The 13,398-nt window shown below is 57.2% G+C and overlaps 1 protein-coding gene across 6 annotated transcripts in view; it reads right to left on the bottom strand.

The window, feature by feature from the left end:
- Nucleotides 1-13,398, bottom strand: part of PRDM16 (PR/SET domain 16) — a 346,584-nt gene that overhangs the window by 167,850 nt on the left and 165,336 nt on the right. The window lies entirely within an intron of this gene.

Consider the following 13,398-nt stretch of genomic DNA (forward strand, 5'->3'; position numbering starts at 1 on the left):
TCATCACCATCACCACCATCATCACCACCACCACCATCACCATCATCACCATCATCATCACCATCATCACCACCATCATCATCACCATCATCACCATCATCACCATCACCACCATCAACAACAGCACCATTACCACCATCACCACCATCACCATCACTGCCATCATCACCACCATCACCACCACTACTACCTCCACCACCATCATCACCATCACCACCACCACCGTCACCACCATAATTGTCACCATTATCACCATCATCACCGCCATCACCACCATCACCATCATCACCATCACTGCCATCATCACCACCATCACCACCACCACTACCTCCACCACCATCGTCACCATCACCACCATCACCATCATTGCCATCATCACCATCATCACCACCATCACTACCACCTCCACCACTACCACCATCATCATCACTACCACCATCACCACCACCATTATCATTGCTAGCACCACCACTGCTATCAGCAACACCTCCACTACTATCATCACCACTACCACCACCACTGTCAGCATCATCATCACCACCATCATCACCACCATAATTGTCACCATTATCACCATCATCAACATCACCAACATCATCATCACCATCACTATGACCATCATCATCATCATCACCACCACCACCACCACCATCACGGGTCACGGCTAAGCCCTGAGAGCCTGCCAGCTGCTCTTTCATGAGCTTTACGCATATTAGCTCACTCCATCCGTCCACAACCTTATGAGGCAGGGGCTACTCCACCTCCATATTAGAGATGAGGACACTGAGGTGCTGAGGGGACAAGGCAGAGTCCTCTGACAAGAGTCTTTTGCTTTCCAGGAAGTTCTTTTCCACCCCGAAATCTCCCAAGTCCAACGGAGGTGCTTGAGAAGGGCTTCATGAGTGTCCCTCAGGCAGGCTCAGAGGCGGCTCACCTGGGAGGCGGCTGCTGGGGTCAGGGCTGAGCACCAACCCCTGAAGGCCTCTGAAGCTGTGTCCCCAGAACCCCGGAAGACAAGACCACCCAGAAAGCGCTCCTGTGGGGCAGGGCCAGGGCTGCTTCTTGAGCACATGCAGGGGGATGGTTTTGTCCTGTGTGAAGAGTGGTTTCCCCTTGGGAGAGAAGCTGTTTCAGAGGCCGGGAGGAGGTTTACACAGGGGCGGCCCCAAAGGGTGCAGACGCTGTGTGATGTTGGAAACCAGGGGCCCGGGAGGGCACAGGGCTTTAAGGGAGCCTCTGGGACCCTTCGGGGGTCAAGAGGCTATCATGAAAGGGAAATGCAAGGCGTTGTTCCGGAAGCCGGGGTTGCTGCCCTGGAGAAGGAAACCGCTCCAGCACAGCCTCTGTCAGCAGCAGCAGAAGAGGGCATGGCGGGGGTGAGGCCCGGGGGAGGCGAGACACCCCCAAGCCCGGGAGGGGAGATGGGCAGCTCTCGCAAGAGACCCTCACCCTTGGGGCCTGAGTGCACGAGCAGATGCTTCCCTTTCGGAAGTGCAGAAAAGCCAGGGAGCCCCGGAGGACGCACGCCAGCTGCCCCCTCTCCTTCAAAACGCTCGGCTGGGAAACCTCGGCCCAGCCCCGGGCTCCAAGGTCTGGGTTTGGGGTCCTGCTGCCTGTGGGGCTGAAAGTTGAGCTTACGGTCTGCACCACCCTGGGAGAGGGCCCTCACCTGTCTGAACCCCAGTTCTCGACGATAGGGCGGCCGTGCACTGGCACGAGGTGGGGTGGGAGCCCAAAGGCTTCTGCCTCCGAATTCACCCCAGCTCAGCGGTACAGGGGTGACCGTGCCTCCCCTGGAAGCAGGCAGCATCCTTGAGCTTGGGAAGGGGTCCCACCCCCCCCACCCCCTGTGGCCCTGTGGGGACCGCCCAGAACACCTGTCTCCATCCCCCTCTTGGGCCATGAGGAGACTTGGGTCTCCCCTTGATCACTTAGGGATCCCCATTCCTCCCTGAGGGCTGCACATGTGCAGGGCGGGCTGGGGGTGCCCTCGGACCCCACCCCATTCTCGCTCCCTCCCCAGGTGGTCCCTGATCTGGGCCTCTCCGAGGGCGGGTTTGCTGTTTTTCTCCACCTCGCCAGCTCCCAGCGACTCCTGCCTCTGCACTTCTTGTCCAAAACAGAAACACAAAGGGAGGAAATGCATTCAAAAATCCTCCTCCTCATTTTATTTTTGCAGCTCTCTGGGGTGACCATAATGCAGGTTCCCTTCCGGCAATTATCTGCCGTTTGGGGGCCTTGGTAACCGGGAGCCTTGGGTTCGGAGGCCAGAGAAAACCGAAATGCCCCGGGCTGGGGCTGGCACAGCGCTGCCCCCAAGAAAACCGCTGGAGGGCGGGGTGGGGCGTGGGGGGTGGCATGGGGTGTGGGGGGCCCTGCCCCACCCAGCGCCGGCAGCGGCGGAGTTTTTTGTCCTTGACGCGCGCCCCCTCCTCTCGGCTGATCCGCGACACACGCCGCTCCAGATTGTCTGTAGGTGATAATTTTCTGTCCCTGGCAACGCAAACATTTCTGTGGCTAATGCTTCGAGCCTTGGCCATCGCTCAGAAATAACAGAGGCAAGGTTCCAACGTGAAACAATATGTCTCACTTTTTATTACTTAATTTATCAACACTATACTGGAGGAACATCTTGTTAACTGGGTAAGAAGAAATGCTTCCCCAGTTCGGCCCCGGCTGCTGAAAGCTGATGAAGGTGGAATAATGAATTCTGTTCGTGTACAGAGAGGCCCGTGCTAAAAGAGGGCATTACACAAAGGAGGAAATATCATTACATAAGAAAACGGTGCACTCACCCCGAATCTGTTAAATTCAGAGTCCCTGTTTCTGGCCAAAGTTGATCTGTCATCCCCGCAAGCTTTCTCTCTCTATAGCGGGGGGCAGGATGGAGGGATGGCTGAGAAAAGTGACTCCTTAGAATCGGCAAGGTGCAGCGACCTCGCCAAGCTCATCGTCACCGTGGGAAGGCGGGGGCATTTCTGCTGGAATGAACAGGGCAAACGGCGCCGCGGATCTTGGAACCATGCCCCCCATGACGGGGATCTGACCAGGGCCTGGGCATCCGGGCGACCCCAGGCTGTTTGGGGGCACAGAGAGAATGCACGCTTTGTCAGATTGAACCTTGTATATCCGGCCCCTCAAATGGGGCCTCACACAGAGCAGGGGCTTAGTAAATATTTGTCAAATGAGTGAATAAGTGAATGAATGACATTTTGAGATTATGGTGAATTGGGCAAAATGCAAGCGATTCCCAAAGTGCCTTCCTCATGGAAAGTGGGGTTTGCTGCAGCAAAAATGCCCACCTCCAAGCCCCCAGCGGCTTGACAAAATAAAGTTCTTTTCTCCTGCACACTACCTGCCTGGCGTGACTTTGCAGGGTGGCCCTGCTACAGGAGTCCCTGGGGCTTAGCTGGGACTTTCTGCCTGCCGTGGAGGGGAGCAGGGAGGTCTGGAGGCAGCCAAATGCCAGGCCTGGAGGTGACACGTGTGTCTGCCATCCTTGGCCAGGTGGCTCCATCCAACCACAAGAAGGGCACCAGGTACATCACAGCCTGTGCCCGGAGGCAGAGAGCCTGGCATCGTGGTGGACAGCACTGGCGGCCACGAGGCCGGGCCGGCGTCCTGGAGCACAGACCCGAGAGCTTCCCGGGTGCTGACAGCTGGCCACGGCCACCGCCGTGTTAACTGCCGCTGCCGTTTGCAGAGCCTGCCCGGGCCCGGCAACCCAGCCGAGCACTTCGCAAAAGTCAACACGTTCCCTCATTAAGGCGCCCCGTCTAGCGAGCGATTCCAACACGGAAAATCGTCGATGATGTTACCACCCAGAAGGAATTGCTATTGCCATTTTTGTGTATTTCCTTTCACATATACATATTATATCACACATCTCCAAATATGTATGTCCTTACACGTCTGTGTCTCCCACATAGGTGTGTCCAGGTATATCCACGCTTTGAGAAGCCTCTTTCATTCTGGTTTATCCAAATGCCTCTCTCTGGGCATTGGAGGGCTGGCTTGGCTCATCCCGTCTGTGCTGGACACCTCACCGCCCCTTGGTCAAGGGCAGGGATGGCAGGGGGTCACACCGGGCTACACTTCGTCTCAGCCATGGATGTCAGGACTCCCAGGCCCCTCCTGGGCCTCCCCTCCAGCCGAGGGACAAGGAATGACGCCCACCACTGACCTGGCACCCCCTGCACTGTCCTTCCTTCTAGGGCTCAGGACCAAGAGTAAGGGCAGCTGGTGGTTCTCGAGGGGTGGGTGCACCCAAGAGACCCACCGAGGTTGGCGAGGGTGGGGGGGCCCTGTGAGCTGCACACGGCAGAAAAGAGAGGAGGAGGCTGTATTTTCACTTCACCCTAACTTCCCCCATGGTCACCGTGCCTTCACCTTAGCCACGGGCTGCACCTGCTGTCCACACCCCTCCAACTGTTATGCATATTTGGCTTGTCACCCAGGGACTGCACGAGGCCTCCTGCGGGGAGGCATGTTTGTTCCTAACGTCACCGTCCCCACACCTGCACCCTCTGCCACATGGCTGTAGGTCTTTGCAGAGGTGGAGCACATTGCCTGCACACACACATGCACACACACACACACATACACGCTGCTGGGAGTGGCCATGCGATCTGCTTTGGCTGTTGTGGGCAGAAGTGACGATGTGCTCGGTCTGAGCCTGGGCCTAAGGCTGTGTCACAGGCTCCTGCTCCCTTCTTCTTCTGCCCTCACCACGAGAACAACCTACCCCCGGGGGGCCCAAGGGTCCAAGGAGGGTGACAGACATGCACGGAAAACTGGACCCAACGTCCAGCTTGGAAGCAAGCCCGGCTGGGCCATCCTGGATCTGCTAAATGCACGAGCACAAGTGAGAACATACGTGCGAAGCCTGGGTTTGGGGTGGTTTGTTACACGGCAGCATCATGGCAGAACTGACTGATAAACCTACATCCCATTACTCCAGCCCAACCCAGTCCAGCCTTTCTCTGAACTCCGTCGCGTCTGTGGTTTAGTGCTATTCAGAGTTTAACGCCTGGATCGTCGAGGTGACTGACATCAGGGCTGGAGAGGTGTATGGAGGTGAGAAGTTATAACACTAGTTATGAACAGTTGCTTTAGAGACTTACATGCTGGTCTTGGAAAAATCCTGACTTTTCCACTTAATCGAGTGGCTTTGGGCAAGTTCTTAAGCCCTCTGGGCCTTGTTTGCCCGTGCGGGAAAGCAGGATGAGAACACCCACGTGGCTGTCTGCGGACAAGTGAGTTAGTGCACACAGAGTGCTGGCATCTGCTTCCCTAAGGGACAGCGGCAGTGACAACAGCAAGACGGTTCATGGAGGGTGCAGAACCCACACAGCCCCTCCCACCCCACCCAGCCCCAGATGACTGCCCAGTCGGGCGGAGGGTTCCAAGCTCAGTGCCAGCATCTGGGGTGACCCTCTGCCTGCATCAGTGTCACCTGACAAGGAGCCAGAGCCACTCTCCAGAGAGGTCAGGAATGGAAGATGATCCTGGGGGCCTGGGGGGTCCTCACCCAGACCCCCTTTCCCCTGGGACCCAGCTGCCCCCACCCTGGGCTCCGCACTCTCTAAAGGCAGGTGGCTTCCGGCGCCAGGTGGAGGCAGCTTTCCCTGGGGCAGGGGGGCTGGTGGTGGGGCGTGCACTTCCCGAGGCTCTCCAAACGCAGAGACGCCTCACGCAGCCCCTGGGGGGCTCAGGACTTTGTGTCCTGTCTCCGAGTGTCGCCACGGGCAGCGTCTCTACCTGCCCCAGACCCAGGGCCCACCTGAGACTGCCCAGGCAGCGCTGGCCTCAGGCTCTGAGGGGGCGGCCACACAGCCCCGGCCTCCACGGTGCTCCTGGGGAACCCCCTGGGCACTTCAGGGGCCCCAAGGAAGCCCACTCCCCGAGCCCGGGACACTCAGTTCCAGCAGAGAACGGGCTCAAGCCGCTCGGCCTCTCACCCGGGGAGCACCTCGGGGAGGAGGGGTGGTGGGAGGCGCAGAGGCCCCTGTGGGGAGGCCCCTGGGGCGCACAGGCCAGGGAGGTGCCGCCTTGTACCCCGGAGAGCAGCATGCCACCGCCACACACCTGTGGGTTTGCAACCTGAAGTCGACTTTTATACTCAAAATCATAGTAATCGTAATAATTGAGACTATCGCAGAGATCTAAGAACGGAAGGGAAAGATGTCGTTTTCCACTGCGGAGCTGCAGGTGCACTGCAGGGGGGATCTCCCACCCAAGCCGATCACCCCCCGAGTTTGCCGAGTGTGTGTCTGTGTGTTCAAAGCAGAAGACGCTAAATAGGCCTCCAAGCTGATATATTTTTCTCTCCTAATAGCGCGGCACAATTTAATTAACTCGATATTGCACCCACCTGAAGATTACGGATTTTATTGACGCCACCATCTGGCTCCCATCAAGCCGGTAATGTAGCCAATAAATCCTGCTTCAGAACTGGGGATGGCGGTTATGTCCACCTGCTTGGGCGATCCTGCTCCGCTGCCCCCCAGCGAAGGCTGTGGGTGTTGGGGCCCCTGTGCACCCCACGCAAGGGGCCGCCTGGGATGCCCGGAGACAGCAGGTTGGGGTGCTCCACTTCCACTGACTCGGACCTGCCCTGCAGGAGGCCCCACCCCGGGGAAGGTGCCCACGAGGGAGCCGCACCTCCCAGCCCGGGGCCTGCCCCTGGGTTCCAAATGCGCCGGCCACCAAGGGCCCCTCGGCCCCTGTCCCCACACCACAGGCAGCGGCCACAGCTGTTGATGCCAACTGAGCAGAGCCTGTGTGTCCAGAGCTGGGCAAGCTTGCTGTCTCACATGACTTGAGCCCCCAACAAGGCAGGGGGCTACACCCCATCACCGTCTCCCATTTTACAGAGGGCGAGATGGAGAGTTCGAGCCCCTGGGCTCCACATTCGGTGGCAGGAGAGGTTTAAAGGGTCTGGGTGGGGTGGGAAGGGGCAGTGCAGCCCAGCCCCACTACCTGGGGTCTCCAGACCCAGGAAAAGGAGTCGGTCCCTTTGTTTACCCTCCGGTCTGATGCATCTTCTCCAGTCTGGGGTTTGTACTTCAGAAATGTGTGCTGTTTCGTCTGCTATGATTTCAGGTTTGCAGAAGACGTCGGGGGGTGGGGTGGGGGGTGTCCCCACAGCCACCTGCTCTCACAGGCCCTGCCAGGGGCTGCAGTGGAGATGGCCTCTGCCCACCCACCCTCCTCTTGGGCTCTTACGTCTGCCCCCACCCGCCTGCCTTCCCGGGAGGGGGGTCACGCCAATGGATTCTGGGATGAGAAAGAAAACCCCGTTCGTTTCTTCCTCACTCACAAATAAGGGAGAAACCAGGTGTTTCCCGCATGCGGCCGGCTGGCTTGTGAGCCCCTGTGCTGGCCGGGGGCTTCTGCGGGCACAGCATCCCCCGGGGCCTGCCCTGAGTCCCCGCGCCCCAGGGCCTCGGCCACGCGGGTCCTCGGGGATGCCACCTCCGGCAGCAGGTAATAAATTACCGCGAAGGAAATTAATTAGCCGCCCTCTCCGGCCTAACCTGACGGTTTAAGCTGATTTAAAGGAGGCTTGGGTTGGACGAGGTGGGGGGGAGCGGAATCAACTCAACTTCGAGGGGGGTGGGGGCAAAAAGGCAGAAAGAGGTTACATTTATAAAGTCGTCACCCAGTCCGGGGCACCCATAATTCACTCTCGGCCACGCCAAGGGGCCATCGGTCACCCGTATCAGCGCGCGCGGGGGCCTCAGGACGCAGCCCCTGCCCGGGCGGCAAGTTCAGGGGCCTGCGGGGGGCGGGGGTGGGGGTCAGAGTCCACGGGGCGGGCGGCCGCTGCCCCTCCCGGGCCCGATCGATGGCCGCAGCCTCTGCAGCCAGGTTCCCGTGGCGTCCAGGGCCGGGGAGAAAGAGGGGGAGGTGGCCGAGAGGGTCCGGGGAGGTGGCCGGGGTGGAGGGGGTCCCCAGGGCTGCGGGCCCCGAACTGTCGCGGGCAGGGGACCCCGGGGAAGGCGGCGTTTTCTGACTTTCTGCTGGTCTCAGCCACCTGACCCCTCTCGGCCTTCCAGGCTTTGATTCAGCAAAATCAAGGATGCAAACTTCTTAGGTGTACTTAGTTTCCATGGCAACCGGAGCTGCCCTCGAGATTATTGTCCTCCAGGGGGACTGACTTTACTATATGTTCACTCACTGAATTAATGGAGTCCCGGCTCTTTTATCAGCAGCCTCCAAACAATGGCGGGACGGACGTGTCGGGGAAGGGCTTTCAGCCACTGGCCCAGCTTTTGTCCGCGGCTTACCGGGACGGAGCGAGGCTATTCAGCCAAAGATTATCAAAATCAACTCGGGGCCGTCTCCCTGGCAGCTAAACACACTTTGATTTCATAAAGACATAACTGATCGCACATGCAAATTAATAATTTCGATTCCAGCGTTCCGAGGGCTTCGGGCTCTGCTGGGTTTCTTGTTTTGTTTTGTTTTGTTTTTTTTTAAAATAATGTGCACTTGTAGGTAAATTGTCGTTGAAAGAGCTCCGGTGGCTTCTGAGCGATGCCGATAGGAAGGGAAGGGGCTTCCAGAGTAAAAAGATTTCTAAACGTGAGCTGGCACAGACCTCACCATCACTGAGGACACACAGGGCACACGGAGCGAGGGGCGGCCACAGAGAACCTTCTAGAATGCACGTCAGCCCCTCATTCCCGGATCGCCCATTTCTTGTTCTGCACGCAGCTCTTTCCCTCCCCCTACCCACCTCCTTCCCTGAGCCTCCAGCCACAAGCAAAGTGCTTCCTTAGGGGAAAACAATAGAAAACAAAATGAACCGCACGGCACAACCCCGACAAAAGGCCCGGCTACCCTGACGGTGTGCGGGCAGACGTCACCCACCCGCGTGGCTCGGGGAGTGCGGCCTCCACGGCGACCGCTGCACACAGGACCGTCCACAGCCGCCCCGGCCCCAGCCTCCTGAGATCCTGCCCCGTGTCCCAGCCGGGTGGGGGCAGCCAGGAGACCCCTGACTTCCCGTCACCAGACGCCGACTCGCCCGGGTTGGCCGCGGGAAACATCCTCACAGCAGCCCGGCGGGAAGAGCCGCCACGCTAATATCCAAATAATCATTTCACAGATTATCCTAATTCCCAATCCATCACCTTGCGTGGACAGGGCAGGGCTGGGCTATCAGATGACTTCTATGACCTGTAGCATTTTGTACCCAGCAATAATAACGGGGAGAGATTTATGGGCCCATCAGCAGCCCCTTTTCCAGCAGTATGACTTTATTAGCTCAATTTATTTTTGACCCTCCCTCTAAACCTCATTTGTGCTTATGCCAGCCCTTGCCCTGAGCACTGGCCTGGCTCAAGTTTTTGCAGCTACTGAAGCACCATTTCGGCTCCCCGGCTCCCCAGCTCCCCGGTCCTAGCCCTACTGATGCAAATTCCCGATTTCTTTTTTTTTCCCAGAGGGTTGGGGCGAGGAGAAGAAAAAGAAAAAAAGAAAAAGAAAAAGGTAACTTCCTTCTGTTTGCATTTTCTCCCGGTTGTGCTGTGTTAACACATCCTTCCCTTTCAAGATGGTAAAGAAAGCAAGATAAAGTGGGACAAAAGCAAAAGGCTGTCGGGGCACTGAACCCTTTTCATATCACCAAAGAGATTGAATCAAAATTCTTTTAGCTGATACCATCTCCCCGGGTGGACCACACTCTTGTTAACGGATAAATTCAAGCCCTCCGGAAAGTCAAAGAATAAATTTAAGCCTTTTGCCAAATGTCTATCCTATTGGATTTTGATAAGACGGCCATTGAGCCTCAATGTCTGCCATCCATTTTCAGCAGGCCCTTAACATGGCTCTTTATTCGTCCCCAAAGCCTCTTCCCCCGGCCTTTTTATTACCGGCTCCAGCCGGCTCTCCAGGGAGCCGGGCGAGTGATGGATGGACAGCCGGGCAGATTAGCTCCCGCAGATGTTTGCTCGCCCCGGGCCCCCGGCTTTCCCTCTAAGTAAACAGAGATGAAACAGAGGGTCTCCTGGACGGAGCGGCCCCGAGGGCTGGTCACCGCGGCTGCAGAAGGCACAGGCCGTGGACCTGCGGCCAAAGTGACTTTGCACAAAGCACTGGGGACGGGTGTGGGAAGACAGGGCCTGGTGGGGTGGACGAGCGGGTCCAGGCAGGGGCCAGAGCTTGGGGATGGGCAGATTAAGGTGACGTGGGAGACAGGTGGGTGCAGGATGCGTGGGGTAAGAGGAAAGCAGGGGTGCAGGGAGACGGAGGGGAAGCAGGGGACAGGTGAGGGGTGGGGACCGGGGCCCCCAGACCCTGAGCCTTGGCAGCTGACCCGCCCCTCCTGGGAGTGTGGCCAAGCCTGGTGCTCTCACAGGCTGCCGCCAATGTCACTCCACAGGGAGCCCTGCCTCACAGCCGCAGGCCCTGCCTCCGTCCTGGGCTCTAACCCCGGGTGCAGGTCCCACCAGGCTCCCGGGCTCGCTGCCCGCCCTGTGGACCCTGAATAGCTGTGCCTGCAGCCCCTCCCGCACGCCTGGGTCTCTAATATTTAAGATTTATAACCGTGACTTTCCCACCAAATGCCATGTTTTCTGCATCCCATTTGTCAATCCACTGATTGAATTAATTTACTTTTGTTACATTTCATTGAAGCAGATAAAGGAAGAGGACAAGAGCCTTCCCCTAAAGATGGAATAACTGAGCTCGGAGATGCCGACGGCAAATGTCGGGTGCATGGCCACCCAGCGAAGCTCCCAAATGCACGTGACTTTGCCAAGCGTGGGTCCTGTTCAGCCGTCAGCATAAACCCCAAACTCAAAGAAACTGAGAGTCTTTGTCCCATTACCAAGGAATTCACTGGCGCAGTCCTTAAAACAGCACCCGGTTCATGTGAAGAGTTATCTATTTTAAAAATATTTTTCTTATCCACAGTCTTAAGTAACACTTCTATTTGTAGGGTGGGATTTTCTCTTGGAAGGAAGGTCAAACGGACATTCCGTTTACTGGGTGTGAATCCATCTGCCCATGACTTTTGGCTCCTGTCTCTCCCAGTCCCATCCCCTCTGCGTCCCCCACAGCGTCTGGGGAAATAACTTTGGGTCCAGGTCTGAGCACCAGGATTAGGTTTTCTACCGTCCCACCACCATGGCTGTGGGCAAACTTCTGAGGCCCCAACACCAATGAGGCTGCAACGTCCCGGGAGCCGGTGGGTCACCGTGTGCGGTTTCTCGGTATGGCGAGCGGCGCAGAGACACCTCCTCCAGGCAGCCCCCCTGTCTGTCACGTGGTAAAGGGAGAGGCGCTGGCTGGGAGCTGGGCAAGTTTGGCCCCAGGGCTGCCCCTACGCCTCCATGACCAGGAGACCCCCTCAATCCTCCGTATGCCAGGCTGGGTTTGTGGGGTTTGTGGGGTTTGTGGAAGGGAAGGGAGAGATGGCCGCCGGGGGTCCCGTCTACTCTGGGCCTGACCCACCCTCACGACGAGCCTCCCAGGGCTGTGTCCCTTGGGACGGAGCCTGCAGTTGCCCGCAGGCCTGGGCAGCTCCCAAGAGCCTCCCGACCACTGGAGGATGCGAGACAAAGCCCCATGTTCCCCCCATTTCTCCCCAAGTCACAAAGCTGTGCTGTTCCCGGAGCCCCGACGGCTACGCCCGCTTCTGACGCCCATCTTTTTATTCTGGTTCAAAAGTGTCCAGCGGTTGCCTCTTCACGACCCATTAAATTTAGACTTGACCTCTTTACCTTCTGCCTCGGCCTCTGTACCGGCCTGGAAAACCCGACTGCCCACCATAAATTTACCCCCTTTAAATGCCCGCCCGACCGCCACGACGCGCATTCCGGAGACACTGTCAGGGAGGAAGTCAGAGGGTCCAGGGACACATTTCTGGTGGGAAAAATGGAGATTTTGTGTTCACGCTGGAAGTCGAGAGACGAGTTGTCTTCAGCTCCCCTCTAGGAGGATGTGAAACGTTGCAACGCTTTGAAATATGGAAAAGCTGCTTAAAGTTGTTTGCTGCTTTATATCCTCTAAGAAAATATGGATTTATTCAAAGAGGCAGGAAAGGAGAAAGAGGGAGGGCAGGGGACTGTGGTTGGGTCTCCCTAACGGAGCACTCGGCCACGTCTTAGGGACACCAGCCCCAGCCTCCCTGGGCAACGGGAACTGGGGAACGGCCACCTCGTGCTCGTCGTCACCTCAGACCAAAGGGCCCCCCAAGACCAGACACAGCCGTGAGAGTTGTGGGGACGCCCCAGGTAAGAACTCACCCCGTGGCCAGGGGTCCCCGCCTGATCTTGCCGTGTGTTCGGGAAATGCCTCCCATTGCAAAGTGTTCTCCAAACAAATCCCCCCAATCAACATCTCCAGGGCTCAACCTGAAGAGAAGCAGCAGACCCCTCTCCCCCAAAGAGAGCCCCCCCGGGCCGATCCGCTCAGACCACGCAGCTGGGCACACAGAGGCCTCGGCAAGGCTTGGCCGAACCCGCAAAGCACGGTTGCTTTCTCTTCCCTTCTGGAGCTAAGAAGGGGCATTTTCAATGACTGGACTGCTCAGTCAGGCCTCGGCTTTCCCTGCCTGGAAGGCTGACAGTGCCCCTTCAGTGCCCCTTCTGTGCCGAAAGATCCAGTTGTGATTTTGACATTAAGAAAATAGCACTTGCTAGGAACCGGATGACTCAGCGCTGATTCACCGCTCTTCACAACCCATGCCATGCCCCCCGTCGCTGCCGGGGTGGGTTATAATTAAATGTGACACTCTGCTTTATCTTGCAATGCTTGAAAGCAAAGGAGCCTGGAGAGAGAAAGCTATTTTAATTTTATTGGAAAATCCAAAATAAGAGAGAAGTGGCTGTGTGTGCATGTGTGTGTGCATGTGCGCGTGTGCGTGTCGGACGGTGTGCACATTCGGTGGAGGCTGAGCTCCGCCTGATGAGTGGGTTCAAGGTTTGGGGTGTCATTTCCGGACCTGGTTCCGCTGGCTGGGGCCGAGACTTGTAGCACGAGTGCAGAGCTATGTCTGCATCTCTGTGTGTGCACCTTTGGCCGGGGACGTGTGCATTTTCTGTGCAGGTTTTGCTCGCTGGATGGTTTGGAGCTAATGTTTGTCAATCAGCTATCACGCCTCATCTGTCAGCAAAGTAGTGTAACATCTACGCTGGCGCTTCTTCTTTCGACCTAATGGTTTGCTTATTTAACACGACACTTGAGCCTTTTTTGGAAGCTATTAGTACAGCCAAAACCTTTGTTCAGTCTGCAGCCAGTTCTTTCCCCCGTATTCTTTTCATGTGAGTATCCGGTGAAGATAGTTAAATAAACAAACCTGGGTTCATTTAATTTTACTATGTCTGCATGGCCTGGAGCTGGGAGTACTGGGTTCACCCCCATTCTCAAGAATTGGGATGTTTCAGG

This window comes from Choloepus didactylus, chromosome 2, assembly GCF_015220235.1.
Source record: "Choloepus didactylus isolate mChoDid1 chromosome 2, mChoDid1.pri, whole genome shotgun sequence".
Lineage (NCBI taxonomy): Eukaryota > Metazoa > Chordata > Mammalia > Pilosa > Megalonychidae > Choloepus > Choloepus didactylus.